General features: G+C 41.5%; 1 protein-coding gene across 21 annotated transcripts in view; it reads right to left on the bottom strand.

The window, feature by feature from the left end:
• MBNL1 (muscleblind like splicing regulator 1) overlaps positions 1 to 19,079 on the bottom strand; it is a 183,877-nt gene that overhangs the window by 148,691 nt on the left and 16,107 nt on the right. The gene's annotated exons all lie outside the window — the stretch shown is intronic.

Below are 19,079 nucleotides of genomic sequence, written 5' to 3' on the forward strand. Positions count from 1 at the left end.
TAACTTGGGAGAATATGAGCTGGGTAGAGAAGAATTAAAGAGGGTCATGTGGAAAGGGCATGACATTATACTAGGTATACTTCACAAAGCCAATTTCACAAACTGGCCCTGATTTTTTTCCCCCATCTGCCCTTAACACATCTTCCCTTTTTTTAAAAAAAGAGAACACCAAGGCAAATTACTGCCATTTAAAGAGCACTTTAGCTCTAAAAATATGGGCACGGACACTGCATTATTCTGCTGAATATCTTGACTAAGCATCCAGTGACATTTTTATATCAGTTTCCTAAATCAAAACACAAACCTTTATAGGCAGTATGTCATAACAAATATTTTGCTCCCCTGTTATATGTAGGAGTAAGGCTTAAATGCTTGAACAGGAATGATTGTGGGCTGAAGATTATGAGACTCTGAAAGTTATGTGGAGAATTGTGACAGAGCCTGGACAATGAATTCTCTAATATTCACCTTTCCAGGTATATAATATTTTCCACACACACACACACAAAAAAAAGCTCCAGATCATAAAACTTTAAATTACCAAATTTGTGGTCAATATCACACCCAAAAATATCAAAATGTAATGGAAGTAAAATAGGAATCTATGTAAACCAATGGTTTATCTCTCTAGGTTTTCTTACTGTTCTGTTTTTATGAGACTGAGCAGTGAAGGAACCAACAATCTATTTAAATCAGGTGCTATAATGGTAAAGATAAGCTTGCCCATAACTGCAATGGTTCAAACTACATACCCCATTATTCCTTCACAGATGCCTACATCATGGGTAGGCAAACTAAGGCCCGGGGGCCGGATCCAGCCTAATCGCCTTCTACAAAAATACATATATGAGAAGGATGTGTGCATGAAAATGAATATATTAGTGAAAATAATATTATATGCATTATACTAGGAGAAACTACAGTGGTGCCTCGCAAGACGAAATTAATTCGTTCCGCGAGTCTTTTCGTCTTGCGATGTTTTTCGTCTTGCGAAGCACGGTCCGTCGCAACTACGCCTCTTCAAGCGGCTTTAAAAAAAAAGCGAACAAACTCACAAGACGTTTTCGTCTTGCGAAGCAAGCCCATAGGGAAATTAGTCTGGCGAAGCAACGCAAAAACCGAAAAACCCTTTTGTCTAGCGAGTTTTTCGTCTTGCGAGGCATTCGTCTTGCGGGGCACCACTGTAATGGCAAGCATGTGCACATTGGTCAAAACTGCACATACAACATGCAGTTACTATGAGAAATTTACACAAAGTTGCTGAATAATTTTCATGCAGATTTTTTTAAAGGACATTTTAAAAAGCGCTCCAGAGATTTGGGGAGCTGAATTTAGGACTGGTAAAATGAGAGAGAGCCAAAAAAATTCAGAATCTACCATCTCTACTCCAGTCATGTATATGAGGCCTGCCTGACCAACCAGTGTTGTTGTTTACAGTCCCAGACATACAGCAAATGTAGGAAGCCAATGGAGACATCCATGGGCCACCCTACAGGGGTACGTCTATCCTGCAAGAGTGGCAAGCAGATGCAGCTCACCAGCGGAGAGGAGCCACTACACTAGCTTCCTGGAAATAGTGCCACTGCTGCTTGCAAAGGGGAGTCACCAGGTGGGAGGCAGGAAGGAGGTAAGGGTTTTGCACCATCTTGGTTCTCACTACCCAGCCCTGACCTCCTAGTCTTTTCACCCTTACCCTGCTCCCTCTCGGGTCCAGGGATGCCACTGCCGCAAAGCTAGCATTGTGGTTCCACCCCACCACCACTTGCAAAGGGGAGGCACGAGGTGGGAAGCTGTACAGCATGGGTAGGCAAACTAAGGCCCGGGGGCCGGATCCAACCCAATCACCATCTAAATCCAGCCCACGGATGGTCCGGGAATCAGCGTGTTTTTACATGAGTAGAATGTGTGCTTTTATTTAAAATGCATCTCTGGGTTATTTGTGGGGCATAGGAATTTGTTCATTTTTTTTTTTCAAAATATAGTCCGGCCCCCCACAAGGTCTGAGGGACAGTGGACTGGCCCCCTGCTGAAAAAGTTTGCTGACCCCTGCTGTACAGCCTGTATCAGGGCATCTCAGAAAGAATGTTGTTCCTAAACTACACAAGAAAATAGAAATAATCTTGCTCTCTGGGGCTTCAAACGAATAAGGAACATAACTGAAACTTGTTTCCAGATTTTTCCAGCCATTCAATTAATCAATTATTCAGAGGATTACTAAATGGGGAGGCTAAAGAATTAGCACTGAAGAAATTACAAACATCAGCTACAAAAGGAAGATTTCACTTTAAACTATGTTCTATTATTGCTCCAAAGAAATGGATTCATTTTCATATTCTCATTACACTTGTCATCAAAGGAAAAACACATTTGAGTAGGAACCCTCTGTTTATGCTTCGTATACATGCATCCACGGTTCTGTAATTGATTTAGCAGAATACTGGTTGTTTTGCTCCATGGGAAGCCAAAACACACATGCAAGGAAATGTACAAACAGCGTTCATTTAATGCAGCATTAATCAGCCTTAAAAATCAGAAAAGCAAGGAATAAAAAGAAGTCAAAAGTCGTGAACTGAATTGCAGATAAAAAGAAAAATATGTGGAGTGTTTATTAGCCTAGATAATGCCTGGATTCCTAATATATAGCTGGTGGGCCTCATACTGGCTTTTGAAAATGCATTATGTTACTGTCACAGTATCATAGAGGACTGCACTTCATAATCAGCTAGTAGAAAATACTGGTCAGCTAGCATCCAGTCTGAATCTGCAAAGTCCTGCTATTCACCGGGGAATGCCCACTTTGCACTGGGCTGCTGGCAAAGAGGGATGGCAGTATTACAGAGTTTCCCGTTCCACCTGCCAAACATGTGGGAGGGCTGATGCGCCCCTGGCAGCATCCCTGCCAGCAGCAGCCTATGGAAAGTCTGGAAACGGGGAGTTCTAGGGTGGGGAAGGGGAAGAGCAGAGCTGATCTAGGATCCACTGGATCCCAAGCTGGCCCCACTGCAATCACACAATTCAGGAAGGTGCAGTGATTTCCCCATGTCCCACTTTCTGACCCAGCCAGGATGAGCAGCAGGGCTGCAGACATTGGTCCTGGTGCTTCATTAAGCAGCGGCCAGGGTTTGAATCCCACCCTTTCACATTAAGGGCAGGGATCAGGAAGCCTGGGAACCAAAAATGTATTTGCTTCTTAATTTTCTATCCTAAAAGCAAAAACAAAACAAAACAAAAAACAGCCCAACTGTGCTGTGTTTTCACCCTGTCTGACTGGCAGCCCTGCACAGCGTTGTAATGAGATAGTTCTTATGCATGCATTTCAAATGCTTTCTAAAAGGCTCTAAGCTTCGGCGGTAGCGTGAGCTAAAGTTCCAATCAGATAAATAAAGTGTGCGGTAATTACTTCACCAAGCAGCAAGAATGCAGTCAAGAGATAGGTGACAAGATAAAATTAAACCATGAACCACGGGGGCAGATGGCTGGGCTTGGAACTACGTATTTAAAAGAACAACGCCACACTAGATGAAAACCATCTAGCACGGTATTCCGATTATCAAGCTGGCAAACAAACAGGAAATGGCAGGGCGTGTCTCTCTTCCGTTTTCTGTAGCCATGAAGTTTGCAATTACCTAGTTCAGTAGACAAACTGTCAAGCTCAAACAACACCATTTCTACCGGAAGTTCTTCTCTGGTTGAACATTTTGATTTTCCCCCCTCCCTCAAAATTGCATTTCAGCACTCATCTTGTACAGTCAAGACGTGATATGCACATTTTAGTTACGAAACATTGGCGGCAGGCTCCAAAATTGGGTAATTTGTCCCCCTGCCTCCCAAAATCAATAAATTGCAGTTCAGTACTGATCTAGTACAGTAAAGTAGTGCCACACAACAGGATTACTGAAAGTGAGCTCAGTGGAGTAAACTCACTAGACTAGAGGGTTCGCATCTTGGCAGGGCAACTTTAGCAGGCAGCACATGACTCCGAAAAACAGTAAAAATATTTTAAGAATGTTTTGAATACACTTGGGACTTTCTTACTAAAGTTTTGTTCTACAGATGTTCAAAACCCAAAGGGCTCATTAGCAGAGTTTGTAAATTAGTCAGGCCTAATCTGCAGTGTGAAAAAATCCATAGAAGCTATGTGAACGTCTGGAGTGCGATATTCTCACAACATATAGTGAGTAATTCCAAAATTGTTCACCAACTGAACACAGTATGTTCTTGTATTATACAATGCTGCATAAACCAAGCAAGCTTTTAGGCCGAGCTGTTCATGAGACACAGCAGTCATGGAAAAAGCACTGAGGAAGTACAATAAATTTGTTACTCACTTTCGCAGGCAAAACCTTTTGTTTGGCTAACCACACATCTGAATCACCTGAATCCGAGAAGAAAAACCTCTTAAGTAATCTGTAATACATTTGGTTGAATGCAGACCAAGTAAACTGCACTGATCTCCAACTAAGTCATTCTCATGTAAACAGACTCGATATACATTATGAAAGTACAGATTATAAATATTTGAGTGATGCCTCACCTGCCTTTTTACATGTGTTATTCTGTATTTTATTGAAGCTTTAAACTATTTCATTATATTTTATCCACTGCATTTGTACTGTTATCATTATCCGCCTTAAAAACAATTTAGTGGAAGTGGGGATATAAATTTAATAAATTAAGGAACGTTAAAAATAAACTTGCATAACTTATAAATGTCAAATGTCATTCACAAGCCATGCTGCCTAATTCTGTATCACTGCATTATACTTACACCAATTTTGCTGACTCATCCTCAAGGATGCATTAAAAGCCATTATTGCTCTCCTAACTGAAGGCCCCAATAACTGCCCAATGATCCCTTCAAAACAAAGCTTAAAAACCATTGCTGACTTTACGTATAATTCAAATGCCGCCTGCCTATAAAACTTTGCACTGGTGGGGCCCAACATAGCTTAGAGACATCCTACTTCTCTGTGTTCTGTTAAACTTGCTCATATTGGCAAAGAGAGCGCATCTTGTCAGTTGCTGCATATTATGAAACTCCCATCTTATGGAAATTGCCAGAGCCCTAGCCTCAAAAACAATAGGAATGCAATCCATTTAAGGAAGCACTACGGGACCCAGTTTAGAAATACGCTAGTCTCTTACATTTATATCTTTGCCTTCCTGCCATGATAGAACCCAAGGCAACATGCATGCGTGAGCCTCATGCCCTTGCAATTCGTTCTCACAATGCCCCTTCTCTGCTCCCAACTTGGGACACTACGACTGAAGACTTCCTGCGTTAACCCCAACCCTCTCCCAATTCATTTTGGGCATTGAATTACAAGAGGATCTGTCCTGGAGTGTCAACACAAGGGGGCTTGTGAAGAAGGCGCAGCAGAGACTGTACTTTTTGAGAATTCTAAGGAAAAACCATCTTCCGCAGAAACTGCTGCTTGCCTTCTATCACTGTGCCATTGAGAGCGTGCTCACTTATGGCTTATGGGTGTGGTACGGAAGCTGTACTACCCGGGACAGGTTGGGGTTGTGCAGAGTTGTTAAGGCAGCAGAGAGCATTGTTGGCTGACCACTCTCCACCTTAGAGCAGATTTATGCCACAAGGTGCCATAGGAAGGCACTGGACATAGTAAAAGATCCATCGCATCCTGGTCACTGTCTCTTCGAGCTCCTGCCGTCGGGACGGAGATACAGGACGATGAAGACAAGAACGAGCCGTCTTAAGAACAGCTTCTTTCCCAGAGCGATCTCGGCCCTGAATGGGAAGCCTGGACTTTGAAAGTCATCTAATCTTCCTTGCTGTTTTATACTGTATTGTTTTAATTAGTGTTTTTATAGTTGATTTGATTTTGTGTGGAGTGCCCTACCTGGGTGGATGGAGCAGCCAAGTAATTTCGTTGTCCCCGAGAGGGGGCAATGACAATAAAGATATTATTATTATTATTATTATTATTATTATTATTATTATTATTATTATTATTATTATTATTTCTCCTGAACCAGAAATCCACGGTGACTGGGATCAGAGCACATCTGACCAGCTCTTAAACCAGCTTCAAGATCCTAGTTTGCTCCAGCCCCGGCAAACGATGGAATTATATCTAGTGAACCCAGGCAAGACTAGAGCAGAAGAGAGAAAGAACAGAACACAAGGGCAAAAGGCTTAGACACTTCTCAATTCAATAAGTCATGTATACTTGAAGGAGTGTCTCCACCCTTCCTGGTTCAGCCCAAACACTGAGGTCCAGCTCTGAGGGTCTTCTGCTGGTTCCTTCACTGCGAGAAGCAAGGTCGCAAGGAACCAGGGGCAGGGCCTTCTCGGTGGTGGCCCTCCCATCAGATGTCAAGGAAATAAACAACTATCTGACTTTTAGAAGACATCTGAAGGCAGCCTTGTATAGAAAAGTTTTTAATGTTTGTTTTTTGTGTTTTTAATATTATGTTGGGAGCCGCCCAGAGTGGCTGCGGCAATAATAAATAATTATTATTATCATTAATTATTATGTACATCCTAAGCAATCCAGTGACTAAGGTTAACCCATCTTGGACTTTGTACTTTATTTGAAAGGCAGAATATGCTTTGTTTAAATAACTAAGTAAATAAATAAGCTGTAGATCTGTTATAATGCGGTATAGTTTGTTTTAGTTTTAAATAAGTGTTGGGATTTGCCCCAAAGCTACATAATATACTTTTTAAATAATGCATTGGCATTAACCCATTGCAGGGCTGGGACTAGCAACTAGTCTGATTTATGTCTCTCAAAAGTCCTAAGAATGGGATTTTTTTTCCCCATTTGCACTTAGAGGGAGGTGTAATTTTTCCTTCCTCATCCCTGACCAGAAAATGAAACACTCTGAAAAATGTCAGCACAGAGTGCTGGGTGGATGAAAGACTTGTCATTTTGTAAATCCGCCAAGATAGGCAGACTGCATGTAGGAAACTACCAAGTCAAGGCACAGGGCTCAGCTTAGCCTTCTCTTTGACATGCTATAATCTCGATGGAGCTTGAGGCTTTTCCACATTCGGATCTGGTCTACACATGAAGCAGAATGAGGTTGGAATGAACGGATAGGCTTTAAAGGTACCACCAGGTTTCAGGTGGGAATCAAGTTTTAGGTCTCCCCTACATCACAAACTCCCTGTAAGTAGAACACTAGCACGACGGGCACCAGGACAGATGAGAACCACTCTTCCTGGTGTTCTAGTGTTGGCTATCTGAAGTGTTTTTTAAAAAATAAAAAATAGTAATAATGGGAGATTATGCAAAAATGGCATTCTATATTATTATTATTATTATTATTATTATTATTATTATTATTATTATTATTATTATTATTATTATTATACCCCATCCATCTGACTGGGTTTCCCCAGCCACTCTGGGCAGCTTACAGCATATCTAAAAACTTAATAAAAACATCAAGCATTAAGAACCTTCCAATATAGGGCTGCCTTCAGGTGTCTTCTAAAAGTTAGGTGGTTCTTTATCTCCTTGACATATGAAAGGAGGGCGTTCCACAAGGAGGGCGCCACTACCAAGAAGGCCCTCTGCCTGGTTCCCTGAAGCTTCACTTCTCATGGTGAGAGAACCAGCAGAAGACACTCAGGGGGGACCTCTGTGTCTGGGCTGAATGATGGGGGTGAAGATGCTCCTTCAGGTATACAGTGGTACCTCTAGTTACGAACTTAATTCGTTCCAGAGGTCCGTTCTTAACCTGAAACTGTTCTTAACTACAGGCGTGCTTTCGCTAATGGGGCCTCTTGCTGTTGCTGCATCACCGGTACACGATTTCCGTTCTCATCCTGGGGCAAAGTTCTCAACTCAAGGTAACTCTTCCAAGTTAGCAGAGTTTATAACCTGAAGAGTTTGTAACCTGAGGCATTTGTAACTCGAGGTACCACTGTACTGGGCGGAGGCCATTTAGGGCTTTAAAGGTCAGCACCAACACTTTGAATTGAGCTCGGAAATGTACCGGTGTCCAGTGAAGATCCTTTAGGACCAGTGTTATATGGTCCCAGCAGCCACTCCCAGTTACCAGTCTAGCTGCCACATTCTGGATTAGTTGTAGTTTCTGAGTCATTCTAACCTATTCTGGCCCCTCCCGACATTTTGGACTAAAATGCCCTTCAGCCATGAGCAATAGTCAGGGATGATGGGAGCTGTAGTCTACACCATCTAGAAAGCACCATGATAGCTAACATGAGCTCATTTTCCTGCCTGTGCGGATCAGACCTCTCCCAAGCTAAATATCCTCTCCCGCTCCACTGCATCCTGAATTGGCACAGTCCGGGTAGAAGAGAATGCTTTACCATTTGAGTCATTGATGGGAATTCAAACAGACACCTAGCAACAGATTTCTGGGTAACCTGAAGATTTTAGGTGCCCAACGAATTCTTTTGGATCAGTGATATTCTGCATATGCAGCCAGAAATAATCCAACACTTACAAGTGATTAAACTATTCCGGTCACTTCTCATACTTGGGTGAATCCAAGTGCTAAGATACTCTAGTATTTAAGTGTTTTGAGAAGCTTGTTTCCAATGGTGGTTCAAATTAATTGTGAAAAATAACACTGCACCCTTTCCAATCTGGTATTGTCACTCGATGTAATTATAATAAGTTTGGGGAAACTGCAAACATGTCTCAGCAGCCATAATATCATTACTATGGAAACACTAACAAGGAATAACAGTCTTGGAGGCTTTTTCAATGCATACTAATTTAACTACCCATTATCTGCAATGGAAACTTGTGCAAGTCGATGTTTTCATGATACTGAGTTTCAGAATTTTTGTTCCCGCAGTGGACACTTAGTAAGGAGCATGTGCTAACTTCTGGTGCTTACTTCACAGTGGAACTATGAGTGACTTAGTGGAGAGTTGCATATTACAGTCAGGATCCAAAGAATTAAAACTAGCACCTCGGCCCCAATTCAACTTTATTTTTTTTTTTATAAAATTTTTATTGGTTTTACGAAATTTTTTTAAAAAACAAACAAACACTTAAGAAAACAAACATACACGTATAATTTCATAACATATTTTCATAAACCTCTTTTCTAAGACTTCCCCATACCCCCCCTTTCTGCATCCCAATGTCCATAATTTTATAGCAACTCCCAATTGTTACTTTCCAACCTTAATCATCTTAGTCATCTCTATATTCTAACCTTATGTCACTGTATCCCTTTGTTCCTAAGAACCAAAACACTCTAACATTCATTAAGTTTATAATAGTCCTTAAGATATCTTTTGAATTTTCTCCATTCTTCTTCCGCTGTCTCTTTTCCTTGATCACGGATTCTGCCTGTCATCTCTGCCAATGTCATATAGTCCATCACTTTCATCTGCCATTCTTCCAGAGTGGGTAGATCTTGTGTCTTCCAATACTTTGCGATGAGTATTCTTGCTGCTGTTGTAGCGTACATGAAAAAAGCTCTGTCCTTCTTTGGCACCAATTGGCCGACAATGCCCAAGAGAAAGGCCTCTGGTTTTTTAGGAAAAGTACATTTAAGTACCTTTTTCATTTCATTATAAATCATTTCCCAGAAAGCCTTAATCTTCGGGCATGTCCACCAAAGGTGGTAGAAGGTACCTTCAGTCTCTTTGCATTTCCAACATTTGTTATCGGGCAAATGATAAATTTTTGCCAGCTTGACTGGGGTCATGTACCACCTGTATACCATTTTCATAATGTTTTCCTTTAAGGCATTACATGCCGTAAATTTGATACCGGTGTTCCATAACCATTCCCAGTCATCTGACATAATGTTATGACCAACATCCTGTGCCCACTTAATCATGGCTGATTTGACTGTTTCCTCCTCTGTATTCCACTTCAGCAACAAGTTATACATTCTAGATAAATTCTTAGTGGTAGGTTCTAGCAATTCGGTTTCTAATTTTGATTTTTCCACCTGGAAGCCGACTTTCCTGTCCTGTTTAAAAAATTCCATTATTTGGCGGTATTGAAACCAATTTTCCACTTTATGTTTCAATTTTTCCTGGCTTTGTAATTTGAACTTATCTCCATCCTGTTCTAAGATTTCCCAATACTTCGGCCATCCGACCTCCATATTGAGTTTTTTCACAGCATTAGCCTCCACTGGTGACACCCATCTAGGGGTTTTATTTTCCAATAGATCTTTATATCTTATCCAAACATTAAACAATGCTTTTCTAACAATGTGATTTTTGAAGGCACTGTTAACTTTATCATACCAAAGATATGCATGCCAACCAAAAGCATTGTTGAAACCTTCCAGATCCAAGATGTCTGTATTCTCGAGGAGCATCCATTCTTTGAGCCAGCAAAAAGCTGCTGCCTCATAGTACAATTTTAGGTCCGGCAGGGCAAAACCCCCTCTTTCTTTAGCATCTGTCAGTATTTTAAATTTAATTCGGGGCTTTTTGCCCTGCCAGACAAATTTCGAAATATCTTTATGCCACCTCTTAAAACATTCCATCTTGTCAATAATCTGCAAGGTCTGAAACAAAAATAGCATTCTAGGCAATACATTCATTTTAATTACTGCAATTCGGCCTAACATTGACAGTTTCAAATTTGACCATATTTCTAAGTCTTTTTTGATTTCTGACCAACATTTCTCATAGTTGTCCTTATACAGATTCTGATTCTTGGATGTTAGATAAACCCCTAGATATTTGACCTTTTTGACCACAGTCAAACCTGTTTCCTCTTGAAATTTCTCCTTTTCCATATCTGTTAGGTTTTTCCCTAAAACTTTGGTTTTTAGCTTGTTCAACTTAAATCCAGCTACCTGGCCAAACTGCTGTATTATTTCTAATACCTTTTTCGTACTAGTGTTTGGCTCTTGCAAAGTCAATACTAAGTCATCTGCGAACGCTCTTAATTTGTAATGTTTAGCTCCGACCTGCACACCTTTAACCTGCTGGTCATTTCTTATCATATTCAGCAAGACCTCCAGAACTGTAATAAAGAGTAATGGGGAGATCGGGCACCCCTGTCGTGTTCCTTTTTCTATCTTAAGCTCCTCAGTCACCACATTATTTACAATCAGTTTGGCCTTTTGTTCAGAGTATATTGCAGCCATACCATTCTCAAAACCCGGACCTACCCCCATCCTATGCAGATTCTTCTTCATAAAACTCCAAGAAATATTGTCAAAGGCTTTCTCCGCGTCTACAAATATCAATACTGCTTTAGTGTTTATATTCACCTCTAGCTTTTCCAGAATGTCTATAACATTCCTTACATTGTCCGCCAGGTGTCTTTTAGGGAGAAAGCCTGCTTGGTCCTTATGAATCATCTCCATCAAAACTCTTTTAAGTCTTTTTGCCAAAATGTCTGCAAAAATTTTGTAATCCACATTGAGCAATGATATTGGGCGGTAGTTCTTGAGTTGGGTCTTTTCAGTCTCTGACTTTGGTATGAGTGAAATGTATGCCTCTTTCCACGATTCAGGTGCCCTTTTTCCTTCAAGGATCTCATTACAAACTTCTCTTAATGGTTGAATCAACCATTCCTTCAGCGATTTGTAGTATCTAGAAGTCAATCCATCTGGTCCCGGAGATTTGCCCAGTTGCATATTCTGAATGGCAGCCTCTATCTCTTGTTCTGAGATTCTCTGGTTCAAGTCCATCTTACTTTGCTGAGAGATGTTTTGTAATCCATATCTTCCAAGGAATTTGTCTATATCTTCTTCATTTTGCGGGCCTTGAGTATAGAGTTTTTTGAAATAACTTAAAAAGCAATTTCTAATTTCATTGGGTTTAGATATGTTCTTTCCATCCACCTCTAGACTTGTAACTGTATTTAGTTTCTGCCTTTTCTTCAATTGCCATGCCAAAAGTTTACCACATTTATTTGCTGATTCAAAAGTTTTTTGCTTCATTTGCTTTATCTTCCATTCAATCTCTTGGTTCATCAATTCCATATATTGGGTTTGATATAACTTGATCTCTCTTAAAATGTCCTGAGACTTTGGTTTTGTTCTTAATTTCCTCTCTCCTTCTTTTATAATTTCCAAGATCTTCTCTTTTTTCTCATTTTGTTTTTTCCTCTTTATTGAGTTTTGTTGAATCAAGAGTCCTCTCATAACCGCTTTACTTGCATCCCAGATCACTCTTTTCTCGACGTCGGTCCTCAAATTTATTTCAAAATAGTCTTTTAGAGTCTTTTGGGCCTTCGTGAGAATCTCCTTATCTCGAAAGAGGGTGTCATTCATTCTCCATCTAAATTGACCAGTTATTGTGGGTTTCATCTCCATCTTCACGGCGTTATGGTCGGAGCAAGTTTTTGGGCAGATTTCCACTTTCTTAATCTTTGGAGCCAGTCCACTAGTAACCCAGATTTGGTCAATTCTGGTCCAGGTCATCATTGCTTGGGAGAAAAAGGTTCCCTCTCTCTCCAGAGGGTTCCTTGTTCTCCAAATGTCTATCAAGTCCATATTTTCTGTCATTTCGAAAAAAGTCTTAGGGAGTCTCCCTTCTTTAGTGACTGTTAATCTTTGTGCCTTGTCCATATTAGTGGAGACCACGCCATTCATGTCTCCCATGATTATCATATTGTAATCCAAATAGTCCGTCAAGGTTTCATGAAGTCTCTTAAAGAAGTCAGATTTGCCTTCATTTGGTGCATAAATTCCAACAACTAAGAATTTTTCTCCATGTACTTGTATCTCCACAGCCAGATATCTCCCTTGTTCATCTTTGAATATCATTTTTGGAGCCCATTTCTCCTTCACATATATTACAACTCCTCTCTTCTTAACTTTATCTGATGAAATAAATTCTTGTCCTAGCCTTTTATTTGAAAGTAATCTCCTATGGGCTCTGGTTATGTGAGTTTCTTGTAAGCATATCAAGTCCAATTGTTCTTTATTCAATATATGAAATACTTGTCTTCTCTTCAAAGGCCCATTGAGCCCATTACAATTCCAACTAAGGAATTGCAGAGCCATCTTGTTATTTTCTTAAGACTCCTCCAACAGCTCCCAGTTGTTGCTCTTCTTCTGATGGTAATGATTTTTGTCCAGGCAAGAGATTCAAGATGTCCAATGCTCTCCTCTGTTCTGCAAGTACGTCCACAGTCCCCTTCTGTAAATCCTCCTGGTATCTTGCCAAAAATTTGTCTTTGTCTTGAATTGTCTTTATTTTCACTTTCTTTGCCTTGTAGTCAAATGACAGTCCTTGTGGGAACTCCCACCTAAAGCGAATAGTGTTCTTCTTTAGCAAGAGAACCAGGTCCTTGTAAAAGTTTCTTAAGTCCAGAATGTATTTTGGGATGTCTTTAAAGATCTGTACAGCTGAGTTTCCAATTTGCAGGGCCTTTTCGAAGTGTAATCCTAATATTTTGTCTCTTTCCTCCTTGGATCTGAGTGTAATCAAACAGTCTCTCGGTGTCTTTCTATCTTGCTTTTTACCCAATCTGAAGGCAGTCGTAATTTTAAATTCGTCTTCCTCAAGGTCCCAACAATCCACAAACTCCCGTGTCAAGTATTCCACAAGGCTGTCTCTTTCGTTCTCCGGAATCAGTCTTAATTTTAAATTTCTCTCTTTCCTCTGTAAATCCCACAAGGCCAATGTTGCATCATGCTCATAGACCTTCTTGGCAAGGGGCTCTAGCTTCTCCTGTGTCTCTCCGGCAGTGGCTTTGGCCTCCTCGGCAATTTGGCGCGTGGTGGCGTTCTCCTCTACCAATCTATTTATAGATTCTGTATTCTGATTCAGTCTTGCTGATATTTCTGTTAATTTTTGTGTGTTCTCTGAAGTCTGTGGCCCCAATTCAACTTTAGACGTGCGTCCCTCAAACGCAAGGTCCTTGGTGTCGCAAACAGTTTGTGTTTTGCAAATCGTTTTGAAACTCAGGAGTAGTTTCAAAAGCATCTTTGTGATATGCCATGGGAGCAGATATTGTTCAAAGTGAAAAAGGAGAGGGAAAATCACTGTGGCTGTACACAAGTCCCTGGGAATGCCAAGAGAAGTTCCCAGCCTTTACTGTGATGGATGTGGGAGTAAGCGATTCAAGTTTACTACAATTCAGAGTCATGCGTCAAGAATTACATGGCACCGTTGTTGCATCTGCATTATGATACATGGAGCTGAAAAACTCAACATTTTGCAGAAATGTTGTATGCAAGTCAGGTCTGATGAACTTGCTTTTAAATTTCATCAAATTGCTCAAAATAATAAATGTTTGTTATTTATTATTTAAAGGATATCTACCCCAACTTTGAAGACAGCCCCCCCCCACAATAAAGCAATGCCAAAAGAATTAATAAATCATAAAATCCAATACAGTGGTACCTTGGGTTAAGTACTTAATTCATTCTGGAGGTCCGTTCTTAACCTGAAACTGTTCTTAACCTGAAGTACCACCACTAATGGGGCCTCCCGCTGCCGCCACGCGATTTCTGTTCTCATCCTGAAGCAAAGTTCTTAACCCGAGGTACTATTTCTGGGTTAGCAGAGTCTGTAACCTGAAGCGTATGTAACCTGAAGTGTATGCAACCCAAAGTACCACTGTAAACTGTTTACTAAAAACCATCTGCCCAATTAATGAGCAGCAACAATACTTTCTGAGAAGTATTGTGTTAGAGTATTAGAGTTAGGGTTCTATACAACTAAGTAATACTTACCCCTACTGAAATAAATGGACTTAAGTTAATCATGACCACTAATTTCAATGAGTCTACTCTGAGTATCACATAATTGGATATAACCCTGGGAGGGAGCCACCTTCTAATCCTAATCCCTGCCATATTATGGCCAGTCACAGATAAAATACTCCTGGCCCTTGCCAGGTGATTGCACAATCTCCCAAAGAAATGTAATACAGTGGAACCTCTGGTTTCGAGCGTCTCTGAAGCCAAAAGATTCGGAACCCAAACGCCGAAAACCCAGAAGTGAATGCTTCCGTTTTTGAACATGCCTCGGAAGTTGAACGGCTTCCGAGGTGCTTTTCTCTATTGAAATTGCCAACTGCCCATTGTGCCTCGGTAGCTGAATATTTCGGAAATCAAACGGTCTTCCGGAACAGATTATGTTCAACAACCGAGGTTCCATTGTACGTTGTTCTTATAGCATTGCATCCAATGTTGCATGAACAGAAAGCAGCTTGCACAACTGATCTTTCCTGTCCCCTCCTCTCCCTTGCAGTTGCCTGAAAATCACCCCTGCCCTCCCCCCCCCAAAAAAAAAGACCTCCCCAGCGGCTTTGTGGTCCCTACCAAATATCCTGAACTATGTCATTCAGGCCTGCAGTGGGATGGCAGAACCACTGGAAAAACCAGTGGTAAAATGTTGCACCAGTGGAGTACAAAGTCCATCCCTTAGTCCCATTGTAGTTCTGGATGACACAGTCCATGATGTTCGGTAGCCCCTTCCCAAACCTCTGAAAAGGCTTTTGGGGATATACTAGGGACTATATGGGGAGACAGGGAACAGAACAATCCATCTGCCTGCACAACATTAGATCATCAGGAAGGTTTCCCTTTTTTCAGATCTGGGTATAGCAGACAAATGAGCAAACATGAGGAAAGCAAACTGTCTAGGATGAAGCTGAGATGTGTGGAGCTAAGGATAAGATGCAAATCTGCAAGGGCTCACAATGGAATTTTTGTAGAGGATGACCTGACTTATCCTGTAATTCCGCTATCGTGCACCCAATTTGTAGGAGGACATTTTGGACAAGGATCAGGCTTATTAGCCATTTATAGACCCAACAAAACCCATGAAGATATACTCGGGGAGGCTGTAATCTTTATTTGTGAAAGGCTTACGATGAGACTATGATGATAGGAAGCTTTTGATGATAGAAGGTTTAATGACACAGTTATTCACACAAAGCCAGGCCAAAGTTTGTTGGAATATGCTGATTTCCACTGGAACCGGATTAAAGTAGCAGGCAAGGAAGTTGATCCTTAAAGCTTTTTGGAAAATGTATAACTCTTCCTTCTGAAAGCACATATGAGTCGCTCTAACACATAGGATTCCGCTCTCCCCTCGTGTAATACCTGCTGGGTGGTGTTATAGCTTTATTGGCTGAAACAATAAATATTTAACAACCTATACAGAAGAAAAGGGCCGAGGAAAGATGAGTCAAGTATAAAATTGCTTTAAAACCTAAATGTAAATTATCAAAAGACCCCAAGGACCTGAATCAGAAGTGGGTAAAGGTGGCACATCTTTCATATATATATTACAAAGGCAACATTTGCAGACGTATAACTTAAGCAATTTACCATTATGCAATGTAGAACACAGCAATGGCAATTTATCTAAACGCTGCTTTCAGAAAACCCAATTGCACATTCACAATAAGTTAATAGCACAAATCGCATATGTGAGGAAAGGTACATTTCAGAGATCTGCTGTCCTGGGACCACTTATGTGAGGTTAATCCTATACTTAATGATGTGTAGCTGGGAGATGACTTTCCAGAGCTTGATGTGGAATATTTCCCCTCCTGCGATTCTATAACGCTCGGAGTTCACTAGCAGCAGGAGGACAATTTGGTAATTTTTTGATCCAGGAACAAGAAAGCACTATGTAGACAAGCATGAACTAGTCAGCGTCTCAGTCATGCCACAACACTGAGTTAGAGAACATTAGTGAGCAGCATCTGACTAGTTCAGATATAAGCGGAATTTGGTTTCATGTGCTGCAATAAAGCTTGGATTCACCCTTCCCCAGTCTACCATTGGAGATCAGAAACAAACCACAGTTCCCTGTGAAGCCCAAACACAAGAAACTGTGGTTGGTTGGTTGGTTGGTTGGTTGGTTGGTTGGTTTTAACCAGCCTTCCCCCTCCATATGTTTGGGACTACAGCTGCATTAGCCCTGACCGCTGCCTATGCCAGTGGTGGCCAAACTTGTCCCTCCAGCTGTTTTTGGACTACAACTCCCATCGTCCCTAGCTAACAGGACCAGTGGTCAGGGATGATGGGAATTGTAGTCCCAAAAAGAGCTGGATGGCCAAGTTTGGCCACCACTAGCCTATGCTGACCGAGGCAGCTGGGAGTATTAATCCAAAAACATATGGGGGCACCCAGTTGGGGAGAGCTGATTTAAACTCCAGTTAATGAAATTACACCAGGAATAAACCATAGTTCCAGATCCTGGCTTGTTCTCTCTAACCATGGTATAAACCAACCAGTTATCCAAGTTCACATGCAATGGGATACCACAAGAGAGGGGAAGAGAGGAACGCGAGACCAAGATTTGCTGCAGCTCTTTCACACGGTAGGAAACTGTGGTTTCTTGTTACGTGTGAACCATGTCAAAAAGCCACAGTTGCCAACACACCTTGTAGTCTAAGAACTGAGGCAGAAAGACACACAGCTGTACCTCGCCACTCTTCTACCTATTGGATAATAATGATGGCTTGCTCTATAGGGTTGTTGTAAGGGTTATTTAGTTAAATAATATTAAACAAGAAGAGTAGACTTTTTACAGCAAAACCCAGGTACGGTTGCTTCAAAAATAGCATTATTTTTTTTCCAGAAAGTCTGCCTGAGTCACCAGGCTTCTGATATTCTGCAGCATCTCCCCTGGAAAACGGTACACAAACTATGAAGCACCCAGATGCAATTAATTCAAATAACTTTTCCTTCTCCCGCAGCAGTTTTATTAAGAGAAAGAACTAGATTTTCTTCCAGAAAATTTTCTTCCAGCTTGTAGGCGTCACTTGCCTCCTCACTTTACGCAGCAAAGGCATATCTATTGTTATACTAAAAGGAGAAGCTATTTATAGCCGAGTTATCCAATGCTCTTAGCATGTTCTCCTATCTTCACAAAAGTGTTCACATTTAATAGAAAATCAAGTGCTGCGGTTCCTACGTAAATTACTTCCCTTATGAAAGCAAGGCTTCCCTTCCACACCTAACGCAAAATGGGTTTATTTTTAAGCCTAAGGGCCAAGCTCCAAAGGAGTGCGCAGAAACCAAGGTACTGCAGTTTTTCTTCTTCTTGGTCAAACAACCCCGAATAGGAAGACTTTGTTGAATGTTCTCCTTGCCCGCTTCTATTTTGCAAAGCAATTGTGATACCATTCCCAAACCTGCCAGAGCTAAGACTGATTCCCAGAAGCATTTGTGCTGTTACTTGATGTCATGTGCCCACTGCATTCCCTCTAGGTTCTGCAGGGACATCACCTACCTGAGCTGCCTGATGAATTCCCCGGATCTGCTTGGGGCTTGAGCTGCTCCAGCACAACAAGATAAAACTTTGAATCATCAGTCCACCTTGCTCACCTCCACATCAAACGTTTAAAGCACTTGTACACCCCCTTAGGGATGCGGGTGGTGCTGTGGGTTAAACCACAGAGCCTAGGACTTGCCAATCAGAAGGTCGGCGGTTCGAATCCCTGCAGCGGGGTGAGCTCCCGTTGCTCAGTCCCTGCTCCTGCCAACCTAGCAGTTCGAAAGCACACCAGAGCAAGTAGATAAATAGGTACCGCTCCGGTGGGAAGGTAAACGGCATTTCCGTGTGCTGCTCTGGTTTGCCAGAAGCGACTTAGTCATGCTGGCCACATGACCCGGAAGCTGTACGCCGGCTCCTGCGGCCAATAAAGCGAGATGAGCGCCGCAACCCCAGAGTCGGCCATGACTGGACCTAATGGTCAGGGGTCCCTTTACCTTTACCTTTACAGATACTTCTGGCCTTGCAAACAAGAATATCAAAATTACTAGCCTACCTATCCATGCAAACCTGTTTTAGTCATTTGCAGCTCCAAAGGTTATACTTTTTTTAAAAAAACCTCTTACCAATCTGATCACTCAGAACCAGTTCCTGCTCAGAAGGCAACCAAGATGATCAAGAGGGTGTAGTGACTCCCCTATGAAGAATGGTCGACGCTTTTGGGACTTTTGGGCTTAAGCAAAAGGTGAAAAAGCAGAAGGTGATGTTTATAAAGTTACATGTGGCTTGGAGGAAGTTGATGAAGGAAAGTCGTCCTCCCTCTCTCACAGGACCGGAACTCATGGATGTCCAATGAAGATGAATGTTGGACGCTTCAGGACTGACCGAAACAGGAGCGCATAGTTACAGTATGGAACTCTCTCCTCCAGGGAGCTGTGATGGCCATCAACCTAGGTAA

This window comes from Podarcis bocagei, assembly GCF_964188305.1.
Source record: "Podarcis bocagei genome assembly, chromosome: 4".
Taxonomy (NCBI): Eukaryota; Metazoa; Chordata; class Lepidosauria; order Squamata; family Lacertidae; genus Podarcis; species Podarcis bocagei.